This window comes from Nannospalax galili, unplaced genomic scaffold (genome assembly GCF_000622305.1).
Source record: "Nannospalax galili isolate Female #2095 unplaced genomic scaffold, S.galili_v1.0 scaffold1287, whole genome shotgun sequence".
NCBI lineage: Eukaryota > Metazoa > Chordata > Mammalia > Rodentia > Spalacidae > Nannospalax > Nannospalax galili.
The window spans coordinates 1,570,269-1,583,349 of NW_008357051.1; the positions used below are offsets into that span (position 1 = coordinate 1,570,269).

The window sequence follows — 13,081 nt, forward strand, 5'->3', positions numbered from 1 at the left end:
CCATCACAAGCCTCTACTAAATATTGTGAAGGAGACAAAGTTGAAAGTAAGGTGGACCCTAGAGACCCTAGAGAAGTTTCCAGAGACTTGGAAGGGAAAGGAGACAAACCTAAGGGAATGCAGGTGAGAACAGAGTGGGAGGAAGAGAGTGCAGGGGACTCAAGAAGAGACCAGTCCCCATCTTTCCATCTAATGCAAGCCAGTATCTTACAACCAAGGTGAAGCTTGGGCCATTTAAATGAAAGGAATATACAAATGAATGAATGGGGTGAGAGAAACAAAAAAGTGCAAGAGAAAGAGTAAGGAGGAAGAGGACAGGAGAGAAAAGGGTCAGTACAGGGAGTCTAACCCCAAAGACCCATCTGGGAATGTGGCCAGCTCCCCTCCAACACAAAGGTGGAAGCCCTGTCCCTCCCCACCCCACCCCCAGTCTGCCTTTGTGGGTGATTTGCTTTGGGCACAGAAGTGTAGCAGACAGTACATTCTGACTTGAGGCCCTGAGCTCTCTCCAGCTTCCGTCTTCCTTGGGCCTCTCACCACAGAGGAATTTGAGTCCCCAGTAGAAGGCACAACACCAGTCATCCAGCAGGGAACAGAGCAGCAGTCCCCACCCAAGGCTGCACATTTGTTGAAGCACCAGTGCTCACTGTCACTCTGAGCCACAGCAATACAGCAATAGGAAAATGAAGCCAGCAGCAAGCACGGTGGCTGACACTTGAAGGGAACATGCAGTCCTCAGCTGCAAAGGTAGACCTGCACTGCAGACCATAACTTAAGGTGCTTACTAGACCTGCACTGCAGACCATAACTTAAGGTGCTTACTAGAACTGCACTGCAGACCATAACTTAAGGTGCTTACTAGATCAGCTTCCCACAGCTCATGCGCACATTCTGGGGATGAAGGCAGAGCCTGAGTGTGAAGGACAGCTGCCAGAGACTGACCAGGTGATTGCAATGAGCACTTTGGCATTACACCTCCAAGTCCCAAACTATAGATGGCCTCATCCCACTCACTGAGGTTTCTGACCTCAGAGGGAAGTAACTCAAAGGCTCAGAGGCCTTCACAGGGCAGACCAACCATCTTCACTTTGGCTAACTGGAACTCACCGCATCACTGGCCACACATGAGGACTGTACAGCCTTGAATATTTAAACCACTGCTGGTTGTGGGGAAGATGTGCCACTGTCAAAAGTGATTTCACTTGAGTCTCTGAGACCATGAACCAGAACATGTTGCGGAATTAGCCTATCATAGGCCAATGTGTGGAAGTTCATCCATTTAAGGCTCCAAGATGATCATGGTGCAGGTGTCAGCCACTCAAGGGACACTGCTTGACTCCATTAGGGGATTAAAAAGTTGTTCATTTCTCTGCCAGTCTGACAGCTAGCAGGACATTCCCACCTGTCCCCAACCTCCCCCTGCACTCTGTGATGTGGTTTCACTGCCTCTCTGGGTGCCTCCCTCCCCGAATCTGTAGAGGGGAAGAGTTGAGACAGGACTGCATTCTACCAGCCCATAGGTAAGCCTTGCCAGTAAGCTTCCTAGGTCCACTTACACACTAAATCAGTGCTTCCCAAACACCATGGGCAAGAAGCCCAGGGACTCACTGACCCACCAATGCAGCTTGTACCTAGTAAGTCTAAAATCCGCCATTGAGCAAGCTGTTCATTTTGTACACTCAGGTTTGAAACTTCTGCTCATTTTAAAAAGTACCTTTTAACACAGTGGGTTTCTAACTTTTTAACCTAAAATCCACAATATGAAACCCATTTTATAATGTGGTCCAATATGGACAAGTGTGAGTGCATGTGTTTGTAATAATGCTTCACAGAATGACACTTAAGTACACAGTATTAGCCACAGCACATGGAACGGACTTTTTTTTTTTTTTTTTTTTAAGGTTCTAGCCATAACTGACTAAATCAATTCTATCATTGAAGAACAGGCTACCTGCAATTGGAAAAATGATATTTTCCCATAACATTAGGGTTAAAGGGATCAAAGAAGTATCCACACATGAACTTTACAAGTTTTCACAAGTTACAGACTAACTATAAAAAATAAAGAAAAAGGTCTACCTATCTCCAATGTTGAGGGGGCAAAGGAAGAAGAATGAGCTCCAGGGTCAGCCTACACTGCAAGTGGAACTGAAGAAAGACAGAAGAAAGAGGAGGAATGGAGGAGGGGGACACACCACAACAAAATAATCTCAAAGATAATAGAAGGAAATAATTTTGGTTTTGTTCATTGTTTGTTTGTTTGTTTTTAAACAGAGTCTCTCAGTAGCCCCAGCTGGCCTGGAACTTGCTCTATAGGCCAGGCTGAACTTGATCTCACAAAGATCTGCCTGTCTCTGCCTCCTGAGTGCTGGGATTAAAGGTGTGGACCACCATGCCCAGCTGAAGGAAATAATTTTTAAGGCAGAACAATTCATTAATTAAAAAACAAGACAGGGGCTGGAGACACAGTTCAGCAGTTTAGAGCACTGACTGCTCTTACAGAGAACGTGGTTTGGTTTCCAGCAGCCACATGGTGACTAACAACCCTCTTCTGGCCTCCAAGGACACTGCACAGACATGGTGCACTTATATACATGCAGGCCAAACACTCATACACATAAAAATTTTTTAATTTTTTAAAGATAGGAGATAGATGAGATGGCTCAGCCAATAACAGTGCCTGCCATGCCCGCCTAGTGACTTGTGTTCAATCCCCAGAATCGACAAAAATATGGAAGGAGAGAACCGGCTCTACAAAGTTGTCTTCTAACATCCACATGCACAATGTGGCATGCCTACCCCTCCCCACAATAATACTAAATTTAAAAAAGTAAAATTATAAAAATTATGAGATAAAAGTGATCAAAGCTAAATATTATATTTTTTAAGACTAGTAGAACTGGCATGTGACTAACTCTGGTAAGATTAACTAAGATCAAGAAAAAAAGATGAACAAGTACTAAAAAGGAAAAGAACTCTGTATGCTCAAATATCAAAAAGATAGGATCCTATTTATGAACTTGTGCTGCACATTTGAAAACTTGAAGTAGAAAATGTCTTAAAATATGCTTCTAGAGCTGGAAAGATGTCTCAGCAGATAAGGGCACTAGCTGCTCTTGCAGAGGACCCAGGTTCAATTTCTAGCACCCACATGGCGGCATCTGTAACTCCACTTCCAGGGGATCCAATACCCTCTTCTGGTTTCCAAGACGATTGCACACATAGGTACACTTACATACATGCAGGCAAAACATCCATAAACATAAATCATTTTTAAAAGTTTTAAATTAATGATACTAATAAAAGATTCAAGATATTCAACTCCAAGAAGACCATATACAAAGAAAAATCCCACCAAGATATGTTTTTTTAAAAAAACATGAAACTTACAAGAAAGCTAAACTGATTTTCAGAAAAAATTTATTTATGTAGAGTTAAAAAATAAATAACTAGCCAGGGGTAGTGTTGCAGAGACAGGTAGATCTCTGTGAGATGGAGGCCAGCCTGGTGAGTTCCAGGCCAAATGGGGCTACTGGGAGACCTTGTCTCAACAAACAAACAAAAACTAAATGGACAAGATAAAACTACAAAATATTCAAAGCACAGTAGACAATATTTTTTACTTCTGGCAGCAAATAGTTTCTTGAATAAAATACACTAAGAAAAAAAGGTCAAACTATACAAAAGTAAAATAAAAAATTTCATAACTAAGGACTTTTTTCATCAAGAACACCAGAAGTGAGCTAGGGAGATGGCTCAGTGGGTAAGGTGCTTACTGTCCAACCATGAGGACCTGGCTTTGGATTCCCAGAACCCACATAAAATCTAGGCACAGTGGCATGCATCTTTAATTCCAGTGTTCCAAGACAAGATGGGAGGTAAACACAGCTGTCAGTCCTAAACAAGGTGAAAAGCGTGGGGAGGGGCACCTGACACTGACCTCCACATGCATGCCATAGCACACATGCACCCACACTCACACACACAAGCACACGTGTGCACCCACACCAAAGATGCAAAGAAAACACCAGAAGGAAGTTAAATGGCAAGCTATCCATCTGAAGAAGGTATTTGCAGCATATAACACAGAAAAAGGGCTGGCAAACAGAGTAAAGAACTTGACTGCCTGTTACTCAGTTCCACAGTTCCAGTGCCCTCTTCTGGCCTCTAAGGGCACCTGCATATACATGGCACACATACAGACAAGCAGGCACATAATGCATAAATAAAAATAAATTTTAAAAATCTTTAACTCTAGCTGGGCATGGTGGTACACGACTTTAATCTCAGCACTTGGGAGGCAGAGGTAGGCAGATCTCTGTGAGTGCAAGGCCAGCCTGGTCTACATAGTGAGTTCCAGGACAGCTGGGGCTACAGAGAGACCCTGTCTCAAAAAGACAGAAAAAAAACAACAACAAATCTTTAACTCGATAAGAAAACAATAAGCCCCAAATATAAAACTAGACAAAAGACCTAAAGAATTTCACAGAAGAATGACACATAAACATCTGACAACATGCTTCATTAGTGATCAGAGAAAGCAAAACCACAATATGACATCTATACCCACATTGGCATAGGAAAACAGAAATGTTCAACACCAGCAAGGTTTGATGAAGACATGGAGCCACAGGAACTCCCCAAGTTGGTTATGATCTGACTCAGACTCACATAGGACTTAGGAGAACTGGAGGAAAAGACGCTGATGCCCACCATCTTAGTCCTCAGCATCACGTTCTGTCTACAACTTACCTTGGTTTTAGCTCTCCCCATCACTCCCATCCCAGCAGAGAGGAGGCCAGGAGAAGTGAGTCATTTCTTTATCTGGGAGGTAACTTCAGAAAGTCAGAGTTAGGGAGCAAGGAGAGAGGAGCAGGAAAGAACAGAGGGTGTTAGTAAGCTCATTACTGTCAAAGGCAGTACAGGCACCCAGGGATCCTCTGAAGATGATACAGGCTATTCCTGGTCCCTCAAAAGCCTGGAAGACTTGGTATCTGTCTGCAACTCCTATCTATTACTGGCTGGGGGCACTGTCTGGTGAGAGTATCAGTTTAGACTCTGTACTCGGCAGGCCTCAAAAGGTCTGTGTTATCACTTCCTCCATGTACAGTTTTCCTAATGAAGAGCTGCAGTTCCCTAGAGGGACGATGCAGCGTCTGTCTACACTTGCAGGGATGTTCGAGGTCCTTTCTCAAAGAGCCCCAGGGGTTGGGGGGATGGCTGAGTGGGTAAGAGCATTTGCTATGTAAGCATGAGGATTTGAGTTCAAATCCCCCAGCACCTACGTAAAAAGAAAAGCCAAGTCCGGCCACCCATATACCTGTAACCCCAGTGCTAGAAGAGGCAAGACAGGAGGATCACAGGCTTACTGGATGGCAAGTCTAGCTCCAGATTCAGTGAAAGACCCTGTCTCAAGGGAATAAAACCAAGAGTGATAGAGCAGAATACCCTACATCCCCTGCTGGCCTCCACCTGCACACACACATGTACAAATACCATACACACATGTGCGTACACCACACACACATACATACACAGAGAGGCCCAGCATCACCCTCAATCCATGGGATATGGGTCCGAGAAAATCTGAAAACCTTTTCTAGTGTGGCAGCTGGCAATCTTCTTGTCAGCACCCAGTATTTTCCCTGGTTCTACAAGTCAAGGGGCATCCAAGATGGCTGCTCAGATATGCTGCCCTTAGGAACAGCCTGGCTGAGTCCCGCCTTGTTGCTCACAATGTCTGCCTTTGCCCCCAATAGCTAAACCTGGCCTCTGCCACTTCAGAGCCCTATCACTGACATCATGAACTTGGGAACCCATTTCCATGGCAACATCTCTGAAAGCCAGTCCAGCCTACAAAGGACAATCAGTTTCTCAGGGACACCAGCCCCTCTAGTGTTACCAGTGAAGAGGGTGGGCTCTCCCAGAGACCCAGGCAAGTACTACAACTCTGGCCTCGAGTAATAAAACTATTTAAGCGCTCCACCTCCCTGAGACTCCCAGTTCCTTCCTCAACACTCTGCCAAGCTGATCTTGACCCCACCCCCTCATTTACTGTAGGCCAGAGTTTCTGGTCTTGGCTAACACCACTTACATCTTGGGCCACATAATAGTCTATGTTGAGGACTATTTTATAGATCATACGTGGTTTCTTAGCATCCTTAGCCTCTACTCAGTAAAAACCCAGAACCCTAGTTTTAACCACAAAAAAATGTATCCAGACATTGCCAAACACCTCTGGAGGAGGCGAAACCATGCCAGGGTGAGAACCAGTGGTACAGGTCACAGTGGCATCCAACTTCAAGAAGGCTGTCCGGCAGCATATTAGGATCAGTTCCCATTGTCCTGTTGGGACAGAGAGAACACCCCTACATTCACACATTCTCCCTATCCACTCCCCCAACTCCACACATGTCCCTCATCTCCTGCTGGTCTGCATCGGCCAGCTCCTGCAGCCTCAGGTACCTGAAGACCTCCCAGCTTAGGAGAAGAGGAGGTCAGAGGGAGGTAGAGGTGAATCCTGAAGTGTACAAGGAACAAGCAGTGGCCTCCAGGAAGGGCTCTGCATGGGACCAAGAGAGGGCTTTGCATGGTGCCAGGGGAGGGCTCTGCATGGTGCCAGGGGAGGGCTCTGCATGGTGCCAGGGGAGGGCTCTGCATACTGCCAGGCTAGGTGAAACTGCTCTCCTCTACCACAGAGGATTCTTGTTGGCCCTGAGAACCTAGAGGGTTCAAAGCCTGAGAGTTCAAAGTTCTCAGTGACTCCACCCATTCTCTCCACCCCTAGGTGTCTTCCCTCCTGTGACCTTGAACTTGAGGGCCACCTGTCAAGGCCTTTGCCTCCTTTGCTGTTCCCCCACAATGGTGATTGAACTCTGGCCCGCAGCTGCAGGACATGCTGCCACAGAACCTCCCATGTTTCAACATGTGCTCTGTGTTGACATCTGGATGCCCTCAGCCCAGCATTCTCTGACCTCAATGCTCCTAAGGGAGATGCCAAGAGCTGGCCAAGGCCACCATCCTCCCATCCCCACAGGGCATAGCCACTCAAGAGCTAAGGCCACCTGTGGGCACTGCCTTCCCTCCTCCCCGGATCTCACCCCAAGCTGCCACCTGTATGAGTCACACAGCTGTGACACTGGAGTACAGGGGTTACTTCACTTTACAATGCACAAGGTGGTCCTTGCTGCCACCTGAGGGTGACAGAGTCAGTCTACGTAATGTCGTGGTCTTTGCCCTGTCAAACTAAAAATAAAAACCAGCTTTGGCATAAATAGCTGGCAGGAAGGGGGGTCCAGAAAACCAGATATAGATTATAGACATAGATATAGATATAGATGATACAGATAAGATAGAGATATAGAGATAGGAGAGGGGTGGGGGGGGGCTCTAGGGTGGAGCTGGCTAACACACTGAACTGGGTAGCGGTCTTGCTGGGTGCACCTGAAGATCTACATAGAACACATCTCAGAACCAACCCAACTGCTGACAGGGAGCTGAGCACGCACAACCCACAGCCAGCCCAGACATGTAAGCTCCCCCAGCGCTAGGGTAGCCTACATAGGCTAAGTCCATGCCCAAAGTCTACACCAAGTTCTGAGGACTAAAATTGAGGCTGAGGCAAGCACTTGAGGTACAATAAACACTTGTAATAAAAGAAATGGGAGGGGGATGATTGGTAGTGTAGCTCAGTGGCAGAGTGCTTGCCTAGTATGCCCTAGGTCCTGAACTCCATCCCCAGTAATGCAAAACAAAAATAAAATAGGTCCCTTCCCACTGAGGTTGCAGGAGAATGACTAGCTGAGGCAAGTGTACCTCTCACCACTCATCAAAGAAGCTTCCTTTTACAACAGATGGAAACTAATACAGAGTTCCACAACTGGTCAAGTGTAGAAAATAAGGGCCTGTGAGACAATTAGCCCTAAGCAGCACATCTTCAATGCAACCTCTACACATAAGATGAATTCATCTCTCAACTCTCACCAGAGAAGTTTCCTTATGCAGCAGATGGTGACTAACACAGAAACCCACAATTGGCCAATGTGCAGAGAACAAGAGACCACAGAGTGCTCATCCCTGAATAGGACAGCTATTTCAAACCTCTGCCTCCCAAGGCTCAGGAACCACTGTTGAAGAAGGGTGGGAGGAAAGATTGTAAGAGCCAGAGGTGGTGACTGACCAAAAGGAAACAGGTTTTCTAGACATCTGGTTAGTTATACATATGAACTCACAGCATTGGTGACAGCATGCACAAGTCCCATGCAAACTCAAACCAGACAAAATCTCAGCATAGACATGGGGAAGTGGGTAAGAAATCCCAGGATCCAACCTAAGCAACTTTTGGCAACTGATGGCTACTGGGAAGAAGAGAGACAGTCTCCTACAAGGATGGGATGCTTGGTAGGTTGACCAGGCTCCAGTGGATGGACCCATGCTGAGGGACATGGGGGCGGAGACACAAATCAATATGGACTCCGTAGGCCATATTGTACATATAGTGGGGCATACTGAATTGGATGGGGGGCATTGGGGGAGGTATAGGTGAGGAAGGGAATCTAAATACCATCAAATTATGTTGCATAAAAATTGTAAAAATTTCAATAAAGAATTTTTTAAAGGCTATACATACAAAAGGAAAATAAGAGACAATAAAATAAAACGAGAGAAGGGTAAGAAATGAGAGTGGGGGAAACCTCTTTACTAAACAGTGTTTCCAGAGCAAGAGGCCTTCTCTGTGAACACACACCTCATGTGCACACTACGTTAAAGCACTTGTCACAGTAATAACTATCTGCAAGGGGCTGGAGAGATGGCTCAGTAGTTAAGAACACTGGCTGCTCTTGCAGAGGACTTTTTCTTTTTTATTTCTTTTTATTTTTATGTGTATGAGTATATTGCCTGCATGTACGTAACTGAACCCAGGCCATGCAATGCCCACAGAGGTCAGAAGAAGGCGTTGGATCCCCTGGAACTGGAGCTACAGACAGTTGTTAGCTGTCATGTGGGTGCTAGGAATCGAGCCCAGGTCCTCTGGAAGAACAGCCAGTGCTCTTAACTGCTGAGCCATCTTTCCAACCCTTAGCTATGATTTTCTTGCAGTCTTGCTCAGTATTCTCAGGTTCTAATATGAAGTCTAGAACTTATTTAATAGCGACATAAATGTTGGAATGAATTCAGTGGAATGAATGCATGAATGAAAGCCTCTTTCCCTCCCAGTTCCACTGGGGCACACCATTTGGTACCCACATCGTTTAAGTTGTAAGGTGAAAACTTCTGAGTACCGCCCATCCTGAACGGGAAAGAATTTCCAAAAGAGAAACAATGGCTGGCTACTTCCATAGACTCTGTTTTCTGTACCTCTCCTCTTCCCACTCCCAACATGCATAACCACACCATGAGCACCACTGGCCTACATACCCCCACCTCCACTTTATTGGTTTTGCTTTTTTGTTTGTTTGGTTTTTTTAAAGTCTCATATAGGCCAGGCTGGTCAGGATCTAAATGAGGCAGATCCAACCCAGGGCCTTACGAATCCTAGGCAAGCATTCTACCAACTGAGCTACATCTTGAGTACACTTTCCCACTCCCCACCTCCCAACTGCCCCACTACCCCACCGCCGCTCATAAACCTGTAATGAGGACACCTAGACCTGGACCTGACTGTTCCACCTCATATCATGACCTGAATCAAAGCACGAATCTCATCATAGAGCCCTACAAACTTTATCCTCCTTAAAAACCCATCAAATTTATCTCTGCAGAACATCTGGTCGGCTGTGGAGCACTGAGTCACTAGAAACCTCTCTGACCCCAACCCACTGTCAGCATGAGATGCATTGTTGGTTCCTGGAATTACTTACTCCTAATGCTGGCCTGAAACGTCTCTCTTCCTTTCTCCAGGTTCTGCCCAATCCACTTAGCCCAAAGTTCCAAGACACAATTTCTTGTCTTTTGAACCTTTTTAGAGAGGCCTTTCCTACTGAACTCAGAAGGCTCCCGCTACACGGTATTAATGCTTCCTGAAAACAAAGTAACAGGCAAGAAAGCTGAAAAACTCACAGTTCACTGCCTTAACTGTCACGATTGTAATTAAAGTTACATTACAGCTAACTACTTCTAAAAAAAAAAAAAGATCCCCAATATTTTAAATGCTGATGAATTACAGCAATTATACTACAACTGATACAACGGTATTATTAAATAACTAAGCTTTACTGAACACCTACATCCTGCTAGGGTCTGTTCAAAGCATTTTGGAAGTGTGAATTGATTCAATCTTACTCATCTTCATGACAGGACTGTAGGACAAATGTCTGACCCTCACACACAGAAAGGCAGGGCAATGCTAAGCACCTGCGGTTCAGGGCCCAGCAGCCTGGCTTCCCAGATCACTATCGGTACACCCAGGCACATGCAACCAGGAGACTTAAGTCAGGGCAAAGTGAGGGCGATGGCAACTCAATCACATATTTTATTACGCTCATATTGTATCACCGTCTCTGGGCTCTGGAACGCACAAAGTTCAGTTCAAGTGCTGAGGATTCTTTGTTGGCATTTAAGAATTAAAATGGTAGCCGGGTGAGGTGCCCCACACCTTTAATCCCGGCACTCAGGAGGCAGAGGCAGGCGGATCTTTGTGAGTTCGAGGCCAGCCTGGTTTACATAGTGAGTTCCAGGCCAGCTGGGACTATAGGAAGACCTAAAATGGTCACGTTCCACTTTCATTTCAAGAAAATTAAGTTCTCTGACAAATAAAAGAAGGGTCCTTCCACACTGACCCTTCCTCTTAAGTTACAGCAAGCTATTTGTGAGAACTGGATACTACATCCGGTCTGGTGCCCACCACGCAGAGCCACGCTCAGGGCCAGTCTCCCCACGGCGTCCCACGCAGGACCTGCACAAGGAACCACCGTCCCTGGGACGGCCTCCCCAGGCCTCGGGCCGTAGGGCGGGGTGGCCGCAGGTAGCCAGGTCCGCAGGCAGCCGGGTCCGCAGGGCTGGGCGTGCCGGGGAGAGCGGACAGGTGGGGACGCAGCGCGGCGCTCCTGCAGCCCCGTGGCTCCCCAAGGCCTGATCCCAGGCCCGCCCGCCCGGCCCGCGCGCCTAGCTCACCTCGGCCACGGCCGCCTCCCGCTCGGCCCCGCGCTCGGTCACCGCCTCATGCCGCGGTCCACGGACTCCCAGGTCGGATGGCACGGAGACGGGAAGTCGCCGCCGCCACCACCCGCACCGGGTCGGCAAGAGCCAGCCAGAAACTCCGCGCCAGCCACTAGCACTGGACGGCTGACACTGCGCACACTGCGCCTGCGCAGCGGTCTCGCCGCGCCCTCTAGTGGACAGGAGGAGTCAGAGCACCGCGGGCCGCCCTGCTTAGAGCAAGGGTGCGACCAGAGATGCAGAGCCTCCTTCAGCATGCACGGGTGGCAAACCCAAAGGAGACGCCAAGCTCCCTTTACAAAGCTATAAAATAAAAAATAAAAATTAAAAAATGCAAGCATTGCTTATAAAACTGGAAAAAATGCAAGCATTTCTGCAGGGGGTGGCGGCTCAGGAGGCAGGAGAATCATCCACGAGTTCGTGGCCATCCTGCACGTAGTGAGAACTCCGACCTGTCCTCTCCCCAGAAAGAGAGATGCAACAGTCACAAAGGGCATTTTGACACCTACCCATCAATGTGTAAAGATGCCCTGGACCGTAGTTCCAACAAACCCTCTATGTAGAGTCTACCCAATGGAAAGTCTCAATGTATATTAAATATTTATGACACTGTGTCTAACAAGATACAAAGAGCAACCAAAATAAACTATGGGACATAGAATGGAAGAATGGGAGGAAGCACACATATGTGGGTACGGAAATACCTCCAAGACATGTAAATAAGAAACCATAGTCCTTAATAATGGGCAAGCATGGTCACTTTCAGGTAAAATATGTTTACACAAAAACAAAAAGAAAATAGAGAATAAAGGCACTTGCCACTAAGTCTGACAACCTGAGTTTGATCCCCAGGACCCATACAATGGAGAGAACCAGTTCCCATGAGTTGTCCCCTGACTTCCACATGCACCACACATGTTCCACAACACTCATACACTTACACATAAACAAATAAAAAATGCAACAAGAAAAATTAAATGTTGGGTCAGTGATATGGCTCAGTGGATAAAGCACTTGCCACACAAGACTGACAACCTTAGTTTGATCCCTGGATCCCACATAACAGAAAGAGAACCAACTCCTGCAAGTTGTCCTCTGATTGCTACAAACACATGAAATGCTAGCTCTCTCTTGCTCTCTCTCTCTCTCTCTCTCTCTCTCTCTCTCTCACACACACACACACACACACACACACAGAAAAATAGAAAGAGGTAATTATTTTTGTCGTTGTTCTTTTTAAGACAGGAATTCACTTCGTAGACCAGGCTGAACTTGAACTCACAGAGATCCACCTGCCTCTGCCTCCTAGGGCTGGGACTAAAAGCGTGCACCACCACGCCCAGCTTAGAGGTAATTATTTTCAAATTCTGTATATGGAAATGCTTACATTCAGGTATAATACTTTTCTCTGAAAAAAAAATCTAAGAAGCAACTATAATAGTTTAAGAAGTAATTGTGGGGGCAGAAATGGAGGTCTTTCCAGTGTGTTTCTTTCTGTGCTGTTTTCAGGGCTTGGTCTTATACGTGCACAGTAACATTTGCCAAAAGGCAGTAAGTTCTAAAATACTAAAAAGCAGATTGTTGTTATTGAGAGGTTAACCAATGGCTGCTAGTTCTGGGTCAGGATGCAGGATAGGAATACATTTTGGTCTCGGCTATACTTTAGCACCACCTGGTGGAAGTTGTTATTACAGCTTAACTATTCAAGGAGCTGATTCCCAGTCTGAAGACCTATGAAGGCTTGCTACTCTCAGCTTCAGTGATTCTAGGAATACTTTTGAGTTAACACCTCCTTGTCACTGATCTAAGGAGATTTGGACAAGAGCATTCTAGGGATTGGGGGCCTATATTCTTCTTCCTTGAATCCAACAGAGTGTGGCTCTTTTCTCCAAAACCACAGATACACTCTGAACATGATATGCAA

General features: G+C 46.4%; 1 protein-coding gene across 1 annotated transcript in view; it reads right to left on the minus strand.

The window, feature by feature from the left end:
* Nucleotides 1–11,308, minus strand: part of Ext2 (exostosin glycosyltransferase 2) — a 162,149-nt gene extending 150,841 nt beyond the window's left edge. Inside the window, exon 1 of the mRNA XM_008855042.3 lies at nucleotides 11,113–11,308. The gene's annotated coding sequence lies outside the window, so the exon portion shown is untranslated. The remainder of the gene's footprint in view (nucleotides 1–11,112) is intronic.
* Between the last annotated feature and the right edge of the window lie 1,773 nt (nucleotides 11,309–13,081).